Raw genomic sequence first — 23,367 nt, forward strand, 5'->3', positions numbered from 1 at the left:
TGTGCGCGAATCAAACTCGCCGTCGGTCGGTTTCATTCACTACATTTGTTTAGCAATTGGATAAAATCCTGTTACGCTCAGTGACAACGAAACGAGCTCGCAAAGTCCAACTCTATGATCTTCTCTCTCTCTCTCTCTCTCTCTCTCTCTCTCTATGAAAAAGTCTTCAAAAAAAAAAAAACTCCAAGCGAAGGTCGAGGCCGGGCTGCCGCCTCACTCGCCGCCCTTGCCCTTCAACCTGACCACACCTGACCACAGAGTCGCATCCGCTCCACATACATCGATCTCGCTCGCTTCGCTCGCTCGATCCGCGGCAGTGAAGGTGTTTTTTTGGCGGAGTGTGTAGTTTTTGATCAAATGACTGTTTTTTTCTTGACCGGTTTATTAAGAATTATCTCCTAATGTATGGATTATTTAAGATAAACTTAAAATTATAAATGTGTTTTATTTTGTTCCTTCGTTTGTCTTTCCTTTTACTGTTTTTGCTCACTAAATATATTTAACTTTTCAGATTCATAATGGACTTCAAATTATTTTTGAGGCAATTACGTAATACATAACAAAGTACAAGCTAATAGTATTAGCGATTTGTATTGAAATTCACTAATACTCTTAGCTTGTCCTTTACCTATTATGCAATTGGGCCATGTCATGGAGCCGAAGATTCACAGTTACTCTGCTACATAAGTACTAAATACTTTACAGATTGATTCAAACCACCGTTCTTATTTCAAATAATGACAATCATCGAAACAGTACCATATTGTCAAAAATATATACGTCTCTTTCAGTTTGGGCGTGACGTCAGATGTGTCAATTGTTCGTTGCCCATTATGATTTGATTATTTATGACTTTCAATGTTTTTTGATTTTACAGGTCTTGCGGATTAAATTGAGGAATATATAGGTTGTCACAAAAATATCCGTATAACCACTAAAGACAACATGTAGGTATCAAATCGTGAATATAATTTTTTTTTCTTTTTAAGAAATCTATTAAATTGTTATAAGTAAAATAAATGATACAACTTTTACCAAGAATAGACTTACGACTGATTATGATGAAGCATACCTAGACACTTGGTAAAAACTATAATCTATTAAAATGTCTGCACTATGAAGATATTATACACCGTGTTATTTTTGATTGTTAACTTTGAGGGGCACTGTAGTCAAACGAAGTTAATTTCTCCAAGACACTAGTAGCCTAACTCTTACTGTGTAAAAGATAGTTAAAATTAAGTTAATTAATTATTAGCTGTAAAACCCAGGATTTTGACGATCGAGCGACGGCATCCACACTGCGGCAGACAATAGACATTATTTTTCAAAGACTTAATTTCTTTAGGTTTAGGGGATTGCAGTTTTTCTCACTCACTTCTCAATCTTAATTAGGTATATGATATAGAATTATAAATGACAAAAGTAGAACAGCCATCTCAACTACTTTGTTTTTTTTTTTACTGCTGCTAAGAACTACGCTAAGTATACAAGATCTATTTTGGATGCTGCCTCTACTTTATGTGAGGTAGGTAAGGGTAATTGTGAGACGTTGTAAAATAGTCTCCCTATTATTAAAAATGTTATAATTATCTTTGTTTTATTCTTTCATGCTCAAAATATCGTTTACGTGATTTGCATACTTCTATTTCGTGATATATTCGCACTGACGCCAACACATAGCGGAGCTGTCTAAACATTAAAAAATATCGGAACACGATTTACGTAATGCACAATAAATATATAATCATGTTCAGATATTTTTCAGCACCTAGACAGCTTTCACGCTTATGGTGGTGACTGTACAGTAAGTACTACATAATATATTTTGTACCTATAGGTGAACTGAAATATTTACTTTGCTCATCCGCGACCTTTATAATAATATCTTTATATCTTTTACTATTTCTAACATCTATGGTGAACGTTTGTGTTGCTCTAAAGATGAGATCTGGTCGAATTCGAAACGCATCAGTGTAGTGTGGTGGTGGTGATAGATGTGTTTGTATGATTTGTGCGTATTCCGACAGTGTGCAGGTGGAGGAACTGTATGAACACACATTTCATGCATAAACGTAGCTATTATAAAGTCACGGGTGAGCGAAGCAATTGATTCAGTTCATTGATATTATGAACCTCCGCAAAGTATAGGATTGCCGTTGGGGCCGGAAAGTACTCGAGTGGAGACCGCGGATCGGCAAGCGCAGCGTAGGACGTCCACCAACGAGATGGACGGATGATTTGGTAAAAGCCGTGGGTCCACGGTGGGGGCGCTGCCAACCGAAGCAACTGGAGGTTATGATTGGAGCCCTCTGTCCAACAGTGATCGTCCTACTGCTGAGATGATCATGATGATGATGATGATTGTCATAACGTCTTCTCACTAATTGACCACTTCTCACTGTGACCAGAGACCAATTCGAACAATGAACCACTTTCTAAATTGTCAATTTCTTATAATGACAGTGTACCAAGTTTACAATTTCTTTAGACCAATGTCATGTCATTGATCGGTTGACATTGGTTACATACTCTGAGAATATAAATCCTATTTCAGGTTCATCTCTATCTGTTCATAATTTTATTCCGCATATTGCTAAATTTTACATTTCAGAATACTTTTGCGTTATACTGATAGGCTGCATGACCTATTGCTTCTTAGACCACCTGTGTTTTAGTTTTTTTAGACTAAATGATACTATTCCATACATCTGGTTTTCAGTAGGAAATCAGTACATATAGGTATTCATGCTCCTACTAGTAGGAGAATTAGTATAATATTGTGTTCGTGCTCCTACCAGTAGGAGCTGTAGTAGGAGCACGACTTTGCATCTGTTTCGAGCAATCCAAGCTATACCAGATAGAGGGCGCTCGTGCCTAAAATACATGCGCCACATTACAAAATCGAAGATTACACAAGAAAGTGTTTTTTTTTTTGTGGAATGTCTTATTTTGGGCATCTGGTATAGTGGGAATTTTAATGAATAAGTAATGTAGTATTTTGAAAAATGTGATATTTTTAGGCACGAGCGAGGAAAATCGCTGCGTGGCTATAGCTACCGTCCTGCACAAAGGGAAAAATCCCTCCCGACCCGTGGTCCAACTGCTATCTGGTTGCACCACGGGAACCTAAACTTACCCAGGATGGTTCAATTCTCAGACTACTTTTTTTTCTGCAACTTATTGCTGCGACCCGTGGTACAACTGAAGGGCTATTGTCCAACGGCATATGAACAATTGCTATGTTGAACCATTTGCACCATGGGGATGTAAAATTACCTTGGGTCATGTGTATCAGAATAGGTACTATCATTACTGCATTTTTATAAAATTAAAAGTCTCATGAAACCCAACAACTATGTAGTTTATTCTGAATACAGTGAAACCAACAGTCCGAACCCGATTCCACAGAGTTCAAGTGGTAGTTCAACTAGTTAAACTAATTGGACCCACCCAGTAGGACCATGGATAAACATACTTTCCAGAATTGGACTACTGATTTTGCTTCTCCGTGGTGCAACCGGTTGACGATGAGTAAACTTGCTTCCCGTGGTGCAACCAGTTGGACATAGTAGTTGGACCACGGGTCGGAGGAAAAAAGTTCATAAGATTAGTTCCTAAACCGCAATCGGTTCGCATCAAGAAGGAATTTTGCTCATACGCGTGTAGGGTGAGCACTGAAAGACTCCGGTCGTCGTCAAGCAGCTAATCATCAATTGAGTAAATAGGTAAGTATCTCTTGTAAGTATAAATATATTCAGATGTAATCTCGGTATTTCTTGCAATTTGTGGGAATTCTTGAACGAATTTCTACCACTTGGTTGAAATACTGGGCATACCGTTCAAAACGAGATCCGATTTGCTTTGGAGTCAGAATGTTCTTTATTTATCGTAGAAACATGTAGATGCCTACATGTAGCCTGTATTCTCATTATTCATACTAAATACAAATAAATATATAGGAAGTAAAGTTCTGAATTTACCGTCGAAAACTCCAAAACAAATTCCTTCGGATCTAACAAAAAATGTACTTGGAATGATTCAAGCGTAATCTAATCGCTAATATAACGCAAGCGTAATACTTGCAACATTTTTATAGTATTAACTTGCATCCAGCAGCAACACGCTTGAACGCATTCAGGTCTTCCTCGAGCAGCTAGCACAATAAAGCTCTACACCTGGAAATTCACAACTATATCTAAGAATTTTTATTATCTGGCACACCCACGACACAAAACGACAATTGAAAACATGGAGACTGTACTAGCTCCCCAGAGGTCCTCGCTTACTACCGTACGATGCCCACCAGCACCGTCGTAAAGCGTTAGGTCTGCCCTTTTAAGGACACAGCAGTACCTGTCTTGAAAAATTACACGGAAATTCTAAAGCTTATAAGGAAAAAGACCCTCTAGATATATATAAACAACCAGACCACGATAATGATGATGGTGATGATGATGATAGTATTATCCACGTATAAATAAAGATTCAAAATATGAAACGTCGTTTCCAGCAGGATTCTACATACCGATAGCTTCAACGAGGCTGTTTCCTTTCCAGCCTACTATGTACCACTACACATGAACTGTTTTACGCATCAGGGTAGTTGACACACTTATACAGCATTACGGCCTTCCGTTCTTCAGCTTTCCAAAAATGACCATTTCTGTACCTCGGTATACATACAATACAAGAATTATCGCAACCTTCAACTCAAAAGATAACTGCAATCAAGACTGGTAGGTAGAATAAAACACGGAAAGATTTCGTCTCCAATATTCGAAGAAATAGGAGTAACACTCGCATGTAATGCATGATTATCAAAGTATGTATGTCACAAGAGCATCATATGTGGTTACCAACTTGAGCACAATATATACTCGACAATCTCCAAGTCCAAAGCCAAAAATCACATAAGATTAGATTCCTGGGACTCTAACACGATTCATCTAATTCTATATCGTCGCATATGAAACACTCATATTATCTAGATATTTGAACATTTTAAGGCAAAAGTACAGTTGATACAAATATTCGTGACCCGAAAAAAAATATATGAATATTTTGTAGTAGCTTACGCCGAAAGCCTTCCGAAAGCCTAGAAAAGTGATGCAATAATTTTTCACTAGTTGGCGCTGTCTATTTGCATGTGTGGTGAGCTCCTAGTGTCCGTATAAGGCTGTACCTGACACCTAAATTTGAGCCCTGAAATCTCAGAATTGGCACACTATTTCCGTTCGACTGTAGTCTCAAAAAATCGGCAATTCTAAATTGTTTTCGCAAATAATAAACTCAACTATTAGTATTCTACGGATATTCTAAAAATTACAAAAAAACATCACGAAAATTCGACAGTCTGATTTTTAACGCCATCTGACGGGACTTTTACCATGAGCTAACGTGAGCAGCCGCCTTAAAATATAATTTATCTTTATAACTTAGAATAATATATTGAAGCCTAAGGTCTGACTTGGCTAGTTTTCATATACGAATTATCATTAAGTACCTACTAAAACAGTCATGGAAGATCCGTATGTTCGATGGCTAGTTTCTATCAGCAAGCCAAATTTTCGGAAGAATAAAATAAGAACTTACAACTTACGAAGGCTGTTATATAATTCGTATATGAAAACTAGCCAAGTCCGATCTTAGGCTTGAATATATTATTTTAAGTTATAAGAAGAAATTATATTTTAGAATCAGAATCATTTATTATCAATAACATGTTACATAATGAACACATGCACACACTGCTATATACATAGGTACAGATGTCAAAAGAATAGGCATGACCGTCATTGCAGATTTCATATAATCAATAATGAGGACTTATTTCGGATATATATTTTATATTTAATACTTATTTATAATAATTATAGTTTTACAAGGTAAGGTTGTTTATTGTTTATCAAACTTACAATAGTCATCGGAAAGATACTCTTTAATGCTGTATAGCGTTATATCTCACATATTCTCACAAGTTTCAATAAACGAGCCAAATTTGACATGTTTATGTGAAATAGTTTTTGAGTTATGAGGGGATCAAAAGTGGCTCCAAATGGTTGGGGTATAATTACATGCGGTGCTGCTCGCTAGTTCTGTTAGCTTAAATTTGGCTTGACAGGCTACCGGGTGTCTAGATCATGATAATTATATTTTTAACACGGTAAGAGTTAGTCAAATTTAAAAATACGCAATGGATTCCGTTCCTCGCGTATGTATTGATGTTCGAGTAAACGGGATAATTGCATTGCAAGATAATAATGGATGACATCTGCTGTTGGATGAAGCGCCTCATACCTACACTGAGCTGAAATATAACTATTTAATCAATATTAAAATAATAGTAAGTAAATATCATGGGACACTTGACACCAATTGACCTAGTCCCAAACGAAGCGAAGTTTGTACTGTGGATACTAGGCAACAGATAAACATACATACTTAAATGGTACATAATCTTAAACATCCAAGACCCGAGAATAAACATTCGTATTATCCATACAAATATCTATCCCGGACGGGATTCGAACCCGGGACCTCGAGCTTCCTAGTCAAGTTCTCTACCACTTGGCCATCCGGTCGTCGGATATAATTATACTTAGACATCTTAACATTTAATAAAGGGGGCGCCATCTTCGTGAGAGAGGTCTTGAACCCGCTCTGGCTCGTATATTTTATCAGCACGTTAGTGAAGAAATTTAATTAAAAAGATGAACAAACTTCTTGCTTGTCCACTACACGAAGAAATACGAGTAGGTATGTATTCTTGTTTTTTACAAATAAAAATACGTTTAAACACCTATATTCGTCGTTTTATAATCTGAAGAATATTCTGGTATTTAAGGCAATTTACAGTTTTTTAAGGACTATTTACAATTCGGTTATTAACCGGCGAAAGTTATAAAAAAACGGTTTTTAACCGAGGTCGAATAGTGTCGGTTAACCAGTTTTTCGGTTAACCGGCTAACCGGTTTGCAAACCTTACCCAACTCCCAACTTAACTCACCTACCAGGTAACTAATAAGTAAGTACAACAACGATACATTCATTCAGACGACCAGGTGGCCTAGTTGTTAGAGAACCTGACCACGAAGCTTGAGGTCCCGGGTTCGATTCCCGTGTCGTGGCAGATATTTGTATGAAAAATACTGAATGTTTTTTCTCGGGTCTTGGGTGTTAATCCATATACTTCTATTATAAATGCGAAAGTGTGTGTTTGTGTGTTTGTGTGTATGTTTGTCCGTCTTTCACGTCGAAACGGAGCGATGGATCGACGTGTTTTTTATGTGGAGATGGTTGATGGTCCGGAGAGTGACATAGGCAACTTTATGTATCTTTCTAACCCCACCCCCTAAATAGGGGTGGAAGTTTGTATAGAGCTTTCCGCAGTTATTAAGGTAGAAGCTAAACATTGGTATGCGGACTCTTTGAAACTAACGAAAAATACGTGCATCCAATTTTTTTTGGAAATCTGCCCCCATCCCCCTAAAAAAGGGGGTGAAAGTTTGTATGGGACTTTCTTCAGTTTTCAAGGTAGAAACCTGAAAATTGGTATACAGACTCTTTGTAATAAGTAAATAAAAATCTTGCGTCAAGATTTTTTTTTAATCTCCATGCTAAACTACCCGCCGATAGATGGCACTACTAGGTTATTAAAACATGCTAACGATGTGTTTTTCTTAATATGTACTTCAACATATTTAAAATGCGATAGATAGAGATAGCGCTACTAGGTTGTTAAAAAACGTTTACATGTGTTTTCTTAATCTGTACTTTACTTAGGTCTGAGCATTGTGGACATCTGTCCGCGCTTCACTCTAAGCACATACGTTACTAAACTTAACGCTTATACTTTGACGGTCGAGGTTGATTATCTGCTTTCATTTTGGCTATTTGTGTTTAGTTATGAGATTTGATTTTGTTGCCTTGGTTTGGTTTCCGATTTCTTAAAAACGAACTTGCAAGCTATTTATGAATTTCTAAAAGGTCCTCAAACAGTTTGTTGAGAGATAAAAATAAGTGAATTTTGGGGGAGATTTTAAAAATCTTGCAATAGAAAGCTACAATGTCTTCGATGGACAAATTAAGGATTTTAAAATAGAATTTCTGGGAATAAACGTAGCCTATGTCAATCAAAAACAGTGTAGCTTTCTATTAGTGAAATAATTTTAACCCCCGACGCAAAAAGAGGGGTGTTATAAGTTTGACCGATATGTGTGTCTGTGTTTCTGTGTGTGTGTGTCTGTCTTTCTGTGGCACCGTAGCTCTAAAACGGGTGGACCGATTTGAATGCGGTTTTTGTATTTGATAGCAGGTTTTTTAGCGATAGCGATAGTTCTTAGACATGTTTTATCAAAATCGGTCCAGCCGTTATTGAGATATTGAACTTTGAAGTGACACAGTCGGAGGTTTTTTAGAAGTCACTAATTTCTATATCCAGGGAATTTTGCATATTCCCGAGGAAAAAATAGGTAGCCAATGTCAGTCAAAAAGGGTAGCTTTCTATCAGTGCAAATGTTTTATAAATTGATCGAAAGAGTCATATCTATCCTGCGGGAACTATGCGATTTCATGGGATAAAATAAGCCTGTTTCAATGCAATCAGGGACAGGGTAGCTTTCTATAGAATTCACGTATTCTTTTATCCCGCAGGAATTATCCTATATAGTGTAGGGGAGACCGAGGAGAGTTGTGACTGAGGAGAGTTGTGACAGAGGTGAGTAGTGAAAACGTCGATATCTTGGAACTTATTAACTGCTAGCGAACTCGCAATAGCGCGCGTTTTTTAGTTCAAGTTTCAAACTATCAAACGAGTGCCACTGCGAGCTCGCTTTACAGTTTAGTACTTAGTAAGTTTAGTTAATAAGTTCTTAAAAATCGGCGTTGTCACTACTCTCCTCTGTCACAACTCTCCTCGGTCTCCCTTACGAAGTTGCGGGCAAAAGAAACACATATAGGCACATTAACGTTTTCTGGAATTCCACCCCTGAACACGACAAACATACAAACACACACTTTCGGATTTATAAATTAGTATGGATGAACTGGAGACGGCTTCATCCTTAACTCGAAAAAATAATTCATCTTTTCTATATAATCTAACCTTTGTAGACAAAAAAAATGTTAATGCAAGCGAATTCCCGGATTATACTTAATATCTCTCTTTGAATGAAAGCAAATGCTGCTATGGGAGGGTTTACGCCATTAATTCCTTAACACTCTTTTTATATTATCAAACTAGCTGTTGCCCGCAGCTTCGGACCCGTTGTAATTTTTCTAAATTTTCTTCCGTAAAAACAAAAACGTCCTACTGGCAATAATAAACACAATACGAGTAAAAAAGAATTAACGAATATCGAAAATACAAACTGAAATATAGACGCACAGAAAACTCAAAAAACCAGCGCTGGGAATCGAACCCAGGTCCTCGGCATTCCGTGCCGCGTGCTATACCGCTACACCACCGCTGGACAACCGTACAGACACGAATTTCTCCTCAACAACTCTCTCTCCTCCTCAATCACAACAAAAACACAGTAAAAACATAAATAGTAGAAGAGAGAAAAATAATAGACATTGAGCTGTAGTGTCATGCCAAAAGGACTCAGCTCAGCATGTGCCGTAGCCCTGTAACCAGAGCTGCAGCGCACTCATCACTCATTCCTTATTCGCCTTGTTTGCTATCTCTCCCTACCTTCCTTAGTCTAAGTCCTTTAAAGGCTTAAACAGACTACGGCACTGTACACGCTAGCTGCACTGTTTAAAGAGTACATACAGAGCAACTTCGCGTATACACTAAAACTAAACTAAGCTTAACTTGTCCCATTCTTAATAAGCCCCTGCTTCTAAGCAAAAGCAAAATGTACTTCCGAAATGTGGGGTAATTTTAACCGACTACAAAAACAAGCTTAATTTGTAAATAAAAAGAACTAAAAAGTTAAAAATAATTTAAATTAGATAAGAAATATACCGCTTTAAAGGTACATTGTATTAAATCTTTGCGTTTATATCACAGTCCCAATTATCATAAACAAACGCATCTAGCACCAAAGTACTTGTCAAGACAAATTCAACGGGTCCAAACTCGATGGGGTTGTGTCGCTCTATTACCGAATTCCTATGGTCACCTTTGAGCTCCACCATCAGATCCTAGTTACCATGTAGTACCAAAGTACTCGTCAACATTAATCAAACGAACCCAAACTCGACGGGGTTGTGTCGTTTAATAACCGAGTTCCTATGGCCCCCTCCAGCTCCATCATCAGACCCTGAATACCATTTACCACCAAAATACTCGTCAAGACCCAAGCCCTCTTGTTCTGAGAGGAGGCCTGTGCCCAGCAGGCTGAGATGATGATGATGACTCGTCAAGATGAATCAAGCGAACCCAAACTCGATAAGTTTGTGTCGTTTCATTAGGTACGTAGTAGTTTAGGTAGTAGTAGGCCACCTTCCAGATTCATTATCATCAGATCATCTCCCTATCGTAATAATATTGCATTGTTATCCGATTTACACATGCAAGCAAAATTTCAACTCAATCGGAAACCGGCAAGTGGATCAAGTGGATTTCATTTTTAATACAAGTTTTTTTTTAGACAGCATTACTAGATGTTGTCACGCGATTTACTTACATAAGTATCGTATTCTAAATTTCAAGTCAATCTGACTACTGGAAGTTGGTCAAATTTAACCTGCAAGATTTGATTACAGACAGACAGACAACGGGACAGTAGAAAGGCTTATGGTAAGGCCGCGAATTTTGACCAATGTGACATAGAAATAACATAAAAAAAATACGTGACGTTACCATAAAACGTAACGCAAATTTTTATAAGCCTAGATCAAACTGGTAAAAATTCCCATTAGATAACGTATGTATGAAAAAAAAATACATCTCATATAATAAAGTGAAGTTTTTATTTTTACTAGAACTTTCTGACGATACTGATCTTAAATCTGTCCTATATGAGATCTATAGAGCTAAACATGAGAATGTGGAAGTAGAAGTACCCTCTAGTTGACGAACATCTTTCCAAAAGTGTATCTTTACATGCCTCTCTAACACTGACAATAAGGTGCACATTTATAAGCATAACGAATTTGGATGTGGTTTTTTTTTATTCGACTGGATGGCAAACGATCAAATGAGTAAGAGATCACCACCGCCCATAAAAATCTGCAACACCAGGGGTATTGCAGACGCGTTGCCAACCTAGAGGCCTATGATGGGATACCTCGTGCCAGTAATTTCACCGGCTGTCTTACTCACCACGCCGAAACACAACAGTGCAAGCATTGCTGCTTCACGGCAGGATTAGCGAGGAAGATGGTGGTAGCAATCCGGGCGGACCTTGCACAAGGTCCTACCACCTAGTTGTGAGCATGCTTGTGACTTCGACTGTACAAGCTATTAAATACCTCAAAGAAATGGCCAAAACCCTAAATCACAGGTTTTACCAATTTAGGAAGTAGTATCTTAGTTAAGTGGACAATGTAAAAAGATGTTTTTGGAAATAAATTATTATGATTATTAAGTTTAGGTAACAAATGAACTAAGTAGGTAAGTGAATCTCTCCGTTTGTCTCTCACTTTAAATACGCTATGCATGTAGCAGGACGTGAACACAGAACTCGCCACAATTCTCTTGTGCGATCCCTGCACCTACAGATTAAAATTTAATTTACTTCAAAATATCCATCTAACTAACTTACTGTGCGTGCAGTCATTGGAAACCTAATAATAAACTGGTGTAAGTTAGAATTTTTCTGTGTGAACTTCCCTTTACCACATTTTTTCGTTACGTTATGTACAAAATACGTAGCATTTTGTAAAAATGTAACGTAATCGTAACGAAAGTGTAACGTATTTTATACAAAAAATCGTTTATCATGGTGAATAACGACATTTTGAACATAATAACACATGCCACTTACATGGAAAAGATTACCCTATCGTATGAAAAAACAACCAGTTAAAAATAATCACTACTTACCCTTAAAATCGAACAAGCACTTTCGACGTTTTTTCGAAAAAAAACCTCCGCGTCACTTTTGATGGCTGTTTGTCAACAAACTGATGAGATTTATTTATCTCATCGATGTTGCCCTATTAGAGTATTAGTTGCCAGTGTACAAAAACTAATTTCTACCGAAATTGGCGTTAAAGGTAGCTTAAAAAAGCGTCACCTAAGTATTCGTAACGAAAACGTGGTTTTTTGGCACGTGAAAAGAAATAAATATAAAACATGAAAATTATTTGATTATCATGATTCCGCAATCGGTAGGACTATCGTTATATCATAAAATTTCGTTTAAACAAAATCATGATCATGAGAAGTTAAATAGCATGAAAATAATAAGGTATTAAGTACTCGTGGTCAAAAAAATAGTCAATTTTCGTTACGTTTTTGACGGTAATATATTTTATTATTTTTTAAAAGGGTTTAAATCAATTATCTCATTTGCGACCTTGAGAGTTTATATCGTGTCATATAATAAAAAAAAATTAAACCTCTAGGTGTTATCAGTTTTTTTTTATCAGCCTTCCAAATTTGAAACGTCCAAATTGGTCAAAATTCGCGGCCTTACCCTTATATTAAGTGTTTTTTTTACTATAAGGTAAGGCCGCGAATTTTAACCAATGTGACATAGAAATAACATAAAAAAAATACGTGGCGTTACCATAAAACGTAACGCAAATTTTTATAAAGCCTACATCAAACTGGTAAAAATTCCCATCAGATAACGTATGTATGAAAAAAAATACATGTCATATAATAAAGTGAAGTTTTTAGTTTTACTAGAACTTTCTGACGATACTGATCTTAAATCTGTCCTATATGAGATCTATAGAGCTAAACATGAGAATGTGGAAGTAGAAGTACCCTCTAGTTGACGAACATCTTTCCAAAAGTGTATCTTTACATGCCTCTCTAACACTGACAATAAGGTGCACATTTATAAGCATAACGAATTTGGATGTGGTTTTTTTTTATTCGACTGGATGGCAAACGATCAAATGAGTAAGAGATCACCACCGCCCATAAAAATCTGCAACGCCAGGGGTATTGCAGACGCGTTGCCAACCTAGAGGCCTATGATGAGATACCTCACGTGCCAGTAATTTCACCGGCTGTCTTACTCACCACGCCGAAACACAACAGTGCAAGCACTGCTGCTTCACGGCAGGATTAGCGAGGAAGATGGTGGTAGCAATCAGGCGGACCTTGCACAAGGTCTTACCACCTAGTTGTGAGCATGCTTGTGACTTCGACTGTACAAGCTATTAAATACCTCAAAGAAATGGCTTTGGCCACCCTAAATCACAGGTTTTACCAATTTAGGAAGTAGTATCTTAGTTAAGTGGACAATGTAAAAAGATGTTTTTGGAAATAAATTATTATGATTATTAAGTTTAGGTAACAAATGAACTAAGTAGGTAAGTGAATCTCTCCGTTTGTCTCTCACTTTAAATACGCTATGCATGTAGCAGGACGTGAACACAGAACTCGCCACAATTCTCTTGTGCCGATCCCTGCACCTACAGATTAAAATTTATTTAACTTCAAAATATCCATCTAACTAACTTACTGTGCGTGCAGTCATTGGAAACCTAATAATAAACTGGTGTAAGTTAGAATTTTTCTGTGTGAACTTCCCTTTACCACATTTTTTCGTTACGTTATGTACAAAATACGTAGCATTTTGTAAAAATGTAACGTAATCGTAACGAAAGTGTAACGTATTTTATACAAAAAGTCGTTTATCATGGTGAATAACGACATTTTGAACATAATAACACATGCCACTTTCATGGAAAAGATTACCCTATCGTATGAAAAAACAACCAGTTAAAAATAATCACTACTTACCCTTAAAATCGAACAAGCACTTTCGACGTTTTTTCGAAAAAAAACCTCCGCGTCACTTTTGATGGCTGTTTGTCAACAAACTGATGAGATTTATTTATCTCATCGATGTTGCCCTATTAGAGTATTAGTTGCCAGTGTACAAAAACAAATTTCTACCGAAATTGGCGTTAAAGGTAGCTTAATTAAGCGTCACCTAAGTATTCGTAACGAAAACGTGGTTTTTTGGCACGTGAAAAGAAATAAATATAAAACATGAAAATTATTTGATTATCATGATTCCGCAATCGGTAGGACTATCGTTATATCATAAATTTTGTTTAAACAAAATCATGATCATGAGAAGTTAAATAGCATGAAAATAATAGGTATTAAGTACTCATGCAAAAAAAATTTCAATTTTCGGAACCGTTTTGGACGGTAATATATTTTTATTATTTTTTTAAAAGGGTTTAAATCAATTATCTCATTTGCGACCTTGAGAGTTTATATCGTGTCAATATAATAAAAAAAAATTAAACCTCTAGGTGTTATCAGTTTTTTTTTATCAGCGTTCCAAATTTGAAACGTCCAAAGGCTTATAAATTCGCGTTTTTACCCATAAACTTATTTTAGATTGATTTTCACATAAGCGCACAAAAAAATACGACTTTTTTTTCAACTGACTTCAAATATGGAGGAGGTTCTCAATTCGGGTATATGTTTTTTTGTATATTTGTTTCGCGATAACTCCGCCAATTGTGAGCCGAATTTCAAAATTCTTTTTTAGTTCTAAGGGACATACTTCCGAGGTGGCCCCATTGACACCAAGTCAGAATCTGATGATGGAATCCTAGAGAAATCAAGGGTAACCCTCGAATTTTTAAAGCACAGCTATAGCGGTTTTGGCAATTTTTACACCAAGTCAAGTATTTACTTTCAGAAAGTATCATTTGGTGAAGTGGACCTGATGATGAAGACTGTAGATACCGGTACTCTGTTATAATTTTTTTTTAACAAAAAGTAAAGTCGACTTTAAAAATAAAAAAAATGACATAAAATGGAACCGACTACAAAAGTGGAACAATAGTCGTATACCTCACCTACGGGTTTCGATCCCTCCTGCTGGGTCGTGCTGAGTCTCCGACTTCGAGCTAGTAGGTACTGTAGTGGACAGATTAAAAGAAAACTGTGTTTTATATTTTTATAATTACTTATATTGTGAATTAACTCGCTTCGTTGGCAGCTCGCATACCTAGTCTATTTAACTCCCTTGCGCTGTCATAATATTTAAAACCCGGCCAAGAGCGTGTCGGACACGCCCGAAATAGGGTTCCATAGCCATAACGAAAAAATTAAGTAATAATTTTCTCAGGATTTCGTATTTTATACGGAATCTTCCGAGTTCTCTTCCAAGAGTAAACAGCGGCCTAAGGTATAAAATATAACTCATTTTATACCTTAGGCTGCTATTTATTCTTAAACTACTAATCATTCTCAAGCAAACTTAGCCGTTATAGTTTTCCTTGAAAGTTTGAAATACTGACTACCAGCTTGAATTTTTTCAAATTTTTCCATCCACCGGTTTAGATTTAGGGGGGGACGCTCGATTTTATTGAAAATTTGCACTTTAAAGTTGAATAGTTCGCAAAAAAAACAATTAATCGAAAAATCGTCTTAGCAAACCCCTAATGGTTTTAAAAAACCTATCCAAAAATACCCCACAATATAGGGTTGGATGAGAAAAAAAAACACTCCCACTTTACGTCTATGGGAGGTAGCCTAAAAAAACACTTTTTTTATTTTTTTATTGTACTGTTTTCTCGGCATAGTTTACACATATATCCGTGCAAAATTACAGCTTTCTAGCATTGATAGTCCCTGAGCAAAGCCGCGGACGGACAGACAGACAGACAGACATGGCGAAACTATAAGGGTTCCGTTTTTGCCATTTTGGTTACGGAACCCTAAAAATGGAAATAGGTTGCCAGTACTAACTGAACGAACACCAAGGAGTTTTACACAGTAAGTACAGTACCTAGAAAAATATTTTCAAGGGTTTTGTAGTCGCTTCCTTTTTTTTTTGAGTCGGTTTTACTTTTTTGTTAAAAATTTTCTTCATTTCTCACTTTTTAGTAATTCGTAGCCAAAGTACATCTCACAACGATTCCACTAAGCCCAAACACGGCTTAGTTACGTTGTTTTTATAACATAGTTCCGTTGCCTACCTTCCGGCTTCAGCATCAGATCAATTCGAAAGAACCATTAACTTAAAGCTTCTTCTTAGTCGCTTATCTAGGTATATTAATGATGTTCGTTTAAATGAGCGAGCATTACTTAGCTTTGACGAGTTCCATTGGTCATCTGCGGTCTTCTTCATCAAGTCCAGTTTACCAAATGATACTTTCTGAATGTAAATGCTTATGCTTATGCTAAAAATGCCAAAATCGCCATAGGTGTGCCTATAAAATTTGAGGTTTGCCCTCGATTTCCCTAGGACTCCATCATCAGATCTTGACTATGTGACAATGGGACTTTTCTGATAGCAGTTCGTTTCTGTGGGGGATGCAGTTCTAACCTAGCCTAACCTATTTTTCTGGTAGCAGTTGGTTTCTGTGGTTGGTTCGTGTGCGAAGTTTCATTTAAAACAAACATATTTTTGGAATATAATATTAGCCAAAAGAAAACGTTTGCTTGATTAAACTTGACAATGTAAAATTATGCCAAATGATAATTTGACCAAATGAATAAAATGCGAAATGTTAATATGATAGAGAGATACCTTTAGGAAATTAAACTACTGCGATAAGTTTTTTGGGAAGTGAAATTTGGCGATATACTCGTATCGTCGTCGTTTGGGTATATAGGTATATATGCCAGAATAGGTATACAGGGTGTCTTATTTAAATCGGTCAGTATGGGAAAGTCTGAAACTATAAGACATACGAAGATAGAATAAGAATAAGAATAATTTTATTGTTGAACTGTGTACAAAGGTGTTAAATTATGTTCTTAGGAACCATGTCATCGATTTTAATAAGAAGAAAAATTGGATTCCTACATTAAAAAAACCTGTACTCCGTACGGGAATCGAACCCGGTTGTTTTGAAAAAAAAAACACTATTTCATTTTATTAGATATCGATTGTATATTCGATCGATTGTGTATATCGAGTTTATATTGTAAGCAGTGAATGGCTCTATGAAACATGATGTATAAAATGAAGTAAATGCATTGTTGTCACAAACTTAATTTTTTTTTAATAGGTGTTCGAAATGACCACCGTTACAATATTCAACAAGTTCAGGCTTGTAAAATTGTCTCTTTAGTTGTTTGTACCTCTTTGCTGGTGTCGCGACTTGTTATATACACCGCTTTACATATCATATGGTATTGGCATTGCATTAAACCATTCCGGAAGTTTTGTTATCTGCGATAATATTATTTATCGATGACTGCAATTGCCCACTTCTATTAATCAAACACTAACAATCAATTGAAAAGCCCACTTAAAATAAGTATGTAGATACAGGGACGTGATAAACCTCATTTGAAAATGGAACGTCTGGTGTGACTGGCCAAATAGCAATAAAAAAAATAAAAAAAACATTGGAGTGTCAATGTTTTGGCGAGAACATAAAATTTTGCTTAGGTATTTTTGTGTATATCGCTGAGTGGTTGGGAAAATGCGTTTTACAAACACTGAGCAGTTGTAATTATTTGAAGCCCACTTTAAAAATGACAGAAATTGCTCACGTGCACTACATTGGTACCATATTAAATATCTGACACGTATTTCACCTACTCTTGAGATATTTATTAAAATTGTTTACAATTTAAAGACCCATGGAAGATTTAAAAAGCCAAAAAAAACAAAGAAAATGTGGTAAAAACATGGAAATGAACCTTTTAACCTATTTTGAAGCAACACCAGGTGCCTCAATCCGTGATGCAAGTCGTGATATTCCTGAAATTTCACGTCCGACTATTCATAGAACCCTAAATAAATACAAATACAAGTGCCTAATGGACATTAGGCGCAGGCCTTACATGCAGGTGATGATATTAGATGACTTGAATTTTGCAATTGGATATAAGAAGTAATGGGTCTAGACAGACAATTTTTAAAGTACGTAACATTTACAGATGAAACGCAATTTTTCAACAACAGAATGTACAATCGTAAAAATCATCACTATTGGAGTCGAGAAAATCCCTTAAGAATTCAAATTCAAAATACAAATCAAATTCAAATCATTTGTTCATTAAAAAGGCCGCAATGGGCACTTTTACATGTCATTTTTAGGGTTCCGGAGCCAAAATGTCAAAAACGGAACCCTTATTGTTTCGCCATGTCTGTCTGTCTGTCCTTCCGCGGCTTTGCTCAGGGACTATCAATGCTAGAAAACTGTATTTTTGCACGAATATATATGTAAGCAATGCCGAAAAAATAGTAAAATCAAAAATTCAAAATAATTTTTTATTAGTGTACCTCCCATAGACGTAAAGTGGGGGTGTTTTCTTTTCTCATCCAACCGTATAGTGTGGGGTATCGTTGGATTGGTCTTTTAAAACCATTAGGGGTTTGCAAAGACGATTTTTCGATTCAGTCATTCGTTTGCGAAATATTAATCTTTAAAATGCAAATTTTCATTAAAATCGAGCGTCCCCCCCTCTAAAATGTAAACCCGTGGGTGGAAAAATAAAAAAAAAATCAGGATGGTATTAAGTATATCAAACTTTCTAGGAAAACTATAACGGCTAAGTTTTCTTGAGAATTATTAGAAGTTCATGAGTAAATAGCAGCTTAAGGTATAAAATATACCTAAACTTGGAAGATTCCGTATAAAATACAAAATCCTCAGAAAAATATTACTTATTTTTTTCGTAATGGCTATGGAACCCAATATTGGGCGTCTCCGACTCGCTCTTGGCTGGTTTTTTTAAACTACCAGCGCTTTCGGAGAGACCATTATTGCCAAGAAGAATGCGCCGCAAGAAACTAGGCAGAAAGTCATTTTTTCAACATAAAATAATTACAAATAAAACACTTCAAAACTACAGTATACAATGAAATAAAAAAAATACAAAATAATAATAATAATAATACAGGAATGTATGGGGTCCCTTAGTTACAAAACTAAACACTAACTATTATTTACGTTCAGTGGAAGTGGTTTCGTAAAATTTCCTCGGCAAGACTTCTCGCCGAGACTTCTCGCGTGAGAAGTCTCGGCGAGAAGTCTTGCCGAAAAATTGCGCGAGAACCGAGAAGGCATCTACACTCATGCGACCTTCTCATTCGCATTCTCGATCGTTATCCGGAATGGACGACAGTGCAGCGGCTTTGGTTTTGTGTGCATTAGCATATTTTAATCTTGTGAATACTAAAATTAGAAATCAAATTAAGAAGAAAAGAAGACGCATGAATTACACTTGTAAACACGACAACGTCGACAACACACAATTAAGTCCACGGTCGCACTGAGACCGAACAAGAATGTAATACCGTTCTCGTGTCTCGCCCGAGAAACCCTTTTAGCGCCTACAGACTCACGCCGAGAACCCCCGAGAACACCCGAGAAGCGTGAATGTGATCGCTTTCTTGCCGTCTCGTTCTCGCGCTCGCCTGTTCTCCGATCGGTGTCGGTATTTTCAAAGGGTTTCTCGGGCGAGACACGAGAACGGTATTACATTCTTGTTCGGTCTCAGTGCGACCGTGGACTTGCCGCTGCAATGTTGTCCATTCCGGATAACGATCGAGAATGCAAATGAGAAGGTCGAGAGTGTAGATGCCTTCTCGGTTTTTCGTGCAATTTCTCGGCAAGACTTCTCGCCGAGATTTCTCGCGTGAGTCTGTAGGCGCTATTTGAAAATACCGACACCGATCGGAGAACAGGCGAGCGCGAGAACGAGACGGCGAGAAAGCGACCACATTCACGCTTCTCGGGTGTTCTCGGGGGTTCTCGGCGTGAGTCTGTATGCGGCAGTAGGCGCTATTAGAGACCCTAGGAGAAACGTCGGCAGAAGTAAGAGAACAACTTTATTTTCAACAGGACGGAGCACCGGCTCACAATAGTCGCATAGCTAGAGACTTTTTAAATGAGAACTTTTCCCAAAAATGGGTCGGTACGAACGGCCCTACCAAATGGCCCGCAAGGTCGCCCGATTTAACGCCTCTTGACTATTTCTTGTGGGGTTACGTTAAGGATGAAGTGTGCAAAACAAGCTATGACACCGTTGAAGACCTAAAGGCAGAGAATCAATTTTAACGTAAATTCACCACATGAAGATACAAAATGCAATTGTAAGATCATTACCTAAACGTGTTGAATATTGTATTGAAAAAAAAAAAATAAGTATGTGGAAACAATGCATTTTATTCATTTTAGATATCATGTTTCCTAAAGCCACGGACGACAAAGTGACCCTACAAGTGTTTTGTTTTTGCCGACTGAGGAACGACACCCTAACTAAACCGTACAAAATGTCTTCATTTAATGTCCTGTTTAAGCATAATTTTCTATCAAAGGAGGCTGCATTGGGTTTTAAGGTCATGCGCTGTAGAGACCGCAATTTCCTGGCACTGAAGCCGTTCGACGCAACCACTTCCTGTTTCTCTAAACAATACGTCGGCTAAAGGCATTTTGAAGAGGAATTTTACTTTATGCTTTCAGATTATTGATTCAAGCCAAATTAAAAATACAAAACTGATACATTAATAACTTTATTTATATTTGTTTTTCGCTTACTATAGCGTCAATGTTTTAAGAGCTTTTAAGATCACACGAGCAGCCGTAACACGTTGATTGGACAAAAGCTTATCTTAAAAATATAGGATTCGCTGGTGCCGTTTGCTTTCAAGATAGATATCAAAATAAACTGAAAAATGTGTTCAGCTTTCATTATTGTGATTTTTATTTACCTCAAGAACCGTTACAAAGAACCATTTATCTTTAATTAGTTGATGAGTATGAGTACATTGAGTATTTTCGAAGTTAGCTAGCGATTGTAATGTGTTTATACATATAATAATGTGTTTGCAAGTGGATGGACTGCCACTGCTAAATGAATTTATGTACAGTCAGCGTCATATAGTACGTAGCAGTCAAGATCACTAAATACTTGGAAACATACAAAATAGTTATTACTTACCAGTAACTCAGTCAAAGCGGTCAAATTGTTAGAGACATCCATTGTCTACAAATATAATACCGAAGCACGCACGTCGCCAAATACTTTATAACATTCAAGCCGACATTAGTACCGTAGCAACCAAAGTATCCAAAAGTATGGGACACCACAGGAAAATTGACTTTATTATAAATCCATACAACTTTTCTACACACTTGTGGACGCATGCCGGAATTACGACCCACGTCAAGAGGCACTTACCGAGCATATGCATTGTAAATAGTATTTTTTATTGCTATGTTAGAGGCATACAACGATTTCAAGATTTAAAATTAAATAAAGCTCTCTTTCATTATAACGTCTAGTTTATTCCGTAAGATGCTCAGGCACGTATTAAATGAACAAAGCAAACAAATAATTTGAATTTATATGGCTCCACATAAACGAAATATAACAGACTAGCATTTTGAAGAACACAGAACAACGCATAAAACGAGGGTATTACGGCGGCGGGTTATGGTCAACATAGCGTTAATGTCGAGGTAGGGTTAATAATTTACGTGCAATTTTAATAATATACCTTAATATTAACAAACCTCTTGCTCCATCGTGTTGTTGCTCGTATTTCTTATCAGAACTTAATGAAAAATAATAATAAACCATTGTTTTAAAGTGGACATCAATTCAACCAAGTCTGAACAAATGATTTAATGATGTTACTATTTCGATTAATAAAGTCACAAAGCTGTTAAAATAATATTCTCAAATATCCGTAGGAGTTATCAAAATATGATTGATAATTCATTTCACAATGAAAATATAGCTACGTGGTTCAGATTTCACTATAAATTTATTGAAACTCCACGTTAATGATCGCTCAGTATCGAAACCAAATGGAAATACGGTTGTGATTAACGACGTATTCGTTAATCGGGGACCGAATTCGATTAATGACTCGATACGACTCGATACTGAGTAATGGAATGGAGTTTCAGGCTAAGCGAGAAATGGAACCTTTTGCTGTGGGTGCCAAAACTCTGTTTAACTAATGGTTTACATCAATATACCCCTTGTCATATATATTGTTGCCTGTTATAAAAATGCTATAAATGTTCATTGAAAAAGCAAAAGAAATTCCGCGTTCAAAAATATTACAATTTATTACTTACTATTTTATTAGTATAATTCAAAATACTAAGTATGTTTCATAAATACGTTCCTTGGAAAAAGTGCATGACACAGAATGTAAGAGTTGTGGTCAAAAATTGTGTTTTGAGATATGGCCGTATAGCAGGCATCGGACGTCATGTTTATGACTTAAATTAAGCAAGAGTGAGTGATCTAACCACGTAGTAGATACAATAATATCTGCATAATGCTAGTAATAACTTGAAAAACTGGCTTCAGAAACGGAATTTAAACCATACCATTTAATTAGCTTTTTTTTATCGTGAAGTGAATTTGAAAAGTTACAAAACTTGAATAAAAGTTTAAAAGTTGTCGAAGTTTAAAAATATTCCAAGTAAAATACTTAAAAGTCCAAAAGAATTGACAGAATGAGTAACTTATACTGAATCGCTAAATTTGACACTGAAGCGATTCAATTCCCATCAAGTTAAGCGTCATGGTACGAAAACCGCTTGAAGTGAGTGAATGAAAATGTCTGTATCGCTGTCGCTGAACCGTGCTTGAACTGAATCGCAAAAGTAACGTCGTGGTACGAATAGCGATGCAGTTCAGTTTAGAACCTAAACTGAATCGTATTAAGAGAGTTTGGTAGGCCCCCTGGAGTTCGGAGTTTGTAGTTGCCCATAGAGAACGCTGCTGCCCATTTAGCACAGGTAATTCCCACAATAGATCCCTTCGTCGCCTTTTACCACGGGAAGAGATGGGTCCGTCCTATTCTAAAATCAATTACTGCACGGACTAGAACTAAAAGAAAGCTAATAAGCTTCATCAATAGTAATAAATAAAATTTGTTTGTTTCAGATTCTGATGTGCATCTCAACTATCCATACATTCACCACTCCGGAAGCTCACTCAGGCAAACGGTACCTAATCTCACATGGTTTTGTTGTCTTAATCATAATAACATAATATCACATCAACCTAATTAAGTGATGGCATAAAATTAAACATTTGATCTGAGTATTTAGGTACCTAATAATAATTTAAAATTAAAAATAAGAACAAACGCGTTTAAGAATTCTTATTTTAATCTATCACACTCTATTCGCTCACATATCAACTTTTCACCTACCTGAGCTTTATCAAGTAATCGTTAAACAGGCGTTTGTCAGACGCAAGTAGATGGTGTCAATGCGGTCATAGATAGCGGCTGGTTGATGGCAAGCAATCACTGTCGGGTTCCAATACTTTGG

The 23,367-nt window shown here is 36.6% G+C and overlaps 1 protein-coding gene across 5 annotated transcripts in view; it reads left to right on the forward strand.

Moving 5' to 3' along the window:
- Positions 1-23,367, forward strand: part of LOC141431807 (neuroligin-4, Y-linked-like) — a 263,652-nt gene that overhangs the window by 194,122 nt on the left and 46,163 nt on the right. For 4 of the 5 annotated variants that reach the window (XM_074093025.1, XM_074093017.1, XM_074093010.1 and 1 more), the window contains exon 2: positions 22,976-23,037. The exons of the other annotated variant lie outside the window; for it this stretch is intronic. The gene's annotated coding sequence lies outside the window, so the exon portion shown is untranslated. The remainder of the gene's footprint in view (positions 1-22,975; positions 23,038-23,367) is intronic. 5 annotated transcript variants of the gene reach the window in all.

The sequence above is a fragment of the Choristoneura fumiferana genome, chromosome Z, assembly GCF_025370935.1.
Source record: "Choristoneura fumiferana chromosome Z, NRCan_CFum_1, whole genome shotgun sequence".
Lineage (NCBI taxonomy): Eukaryota > Metazoa > Arthropoda > Insecta > Lepidoptera > Tortricidae > Choristoneura > Choristoneura fumiferana.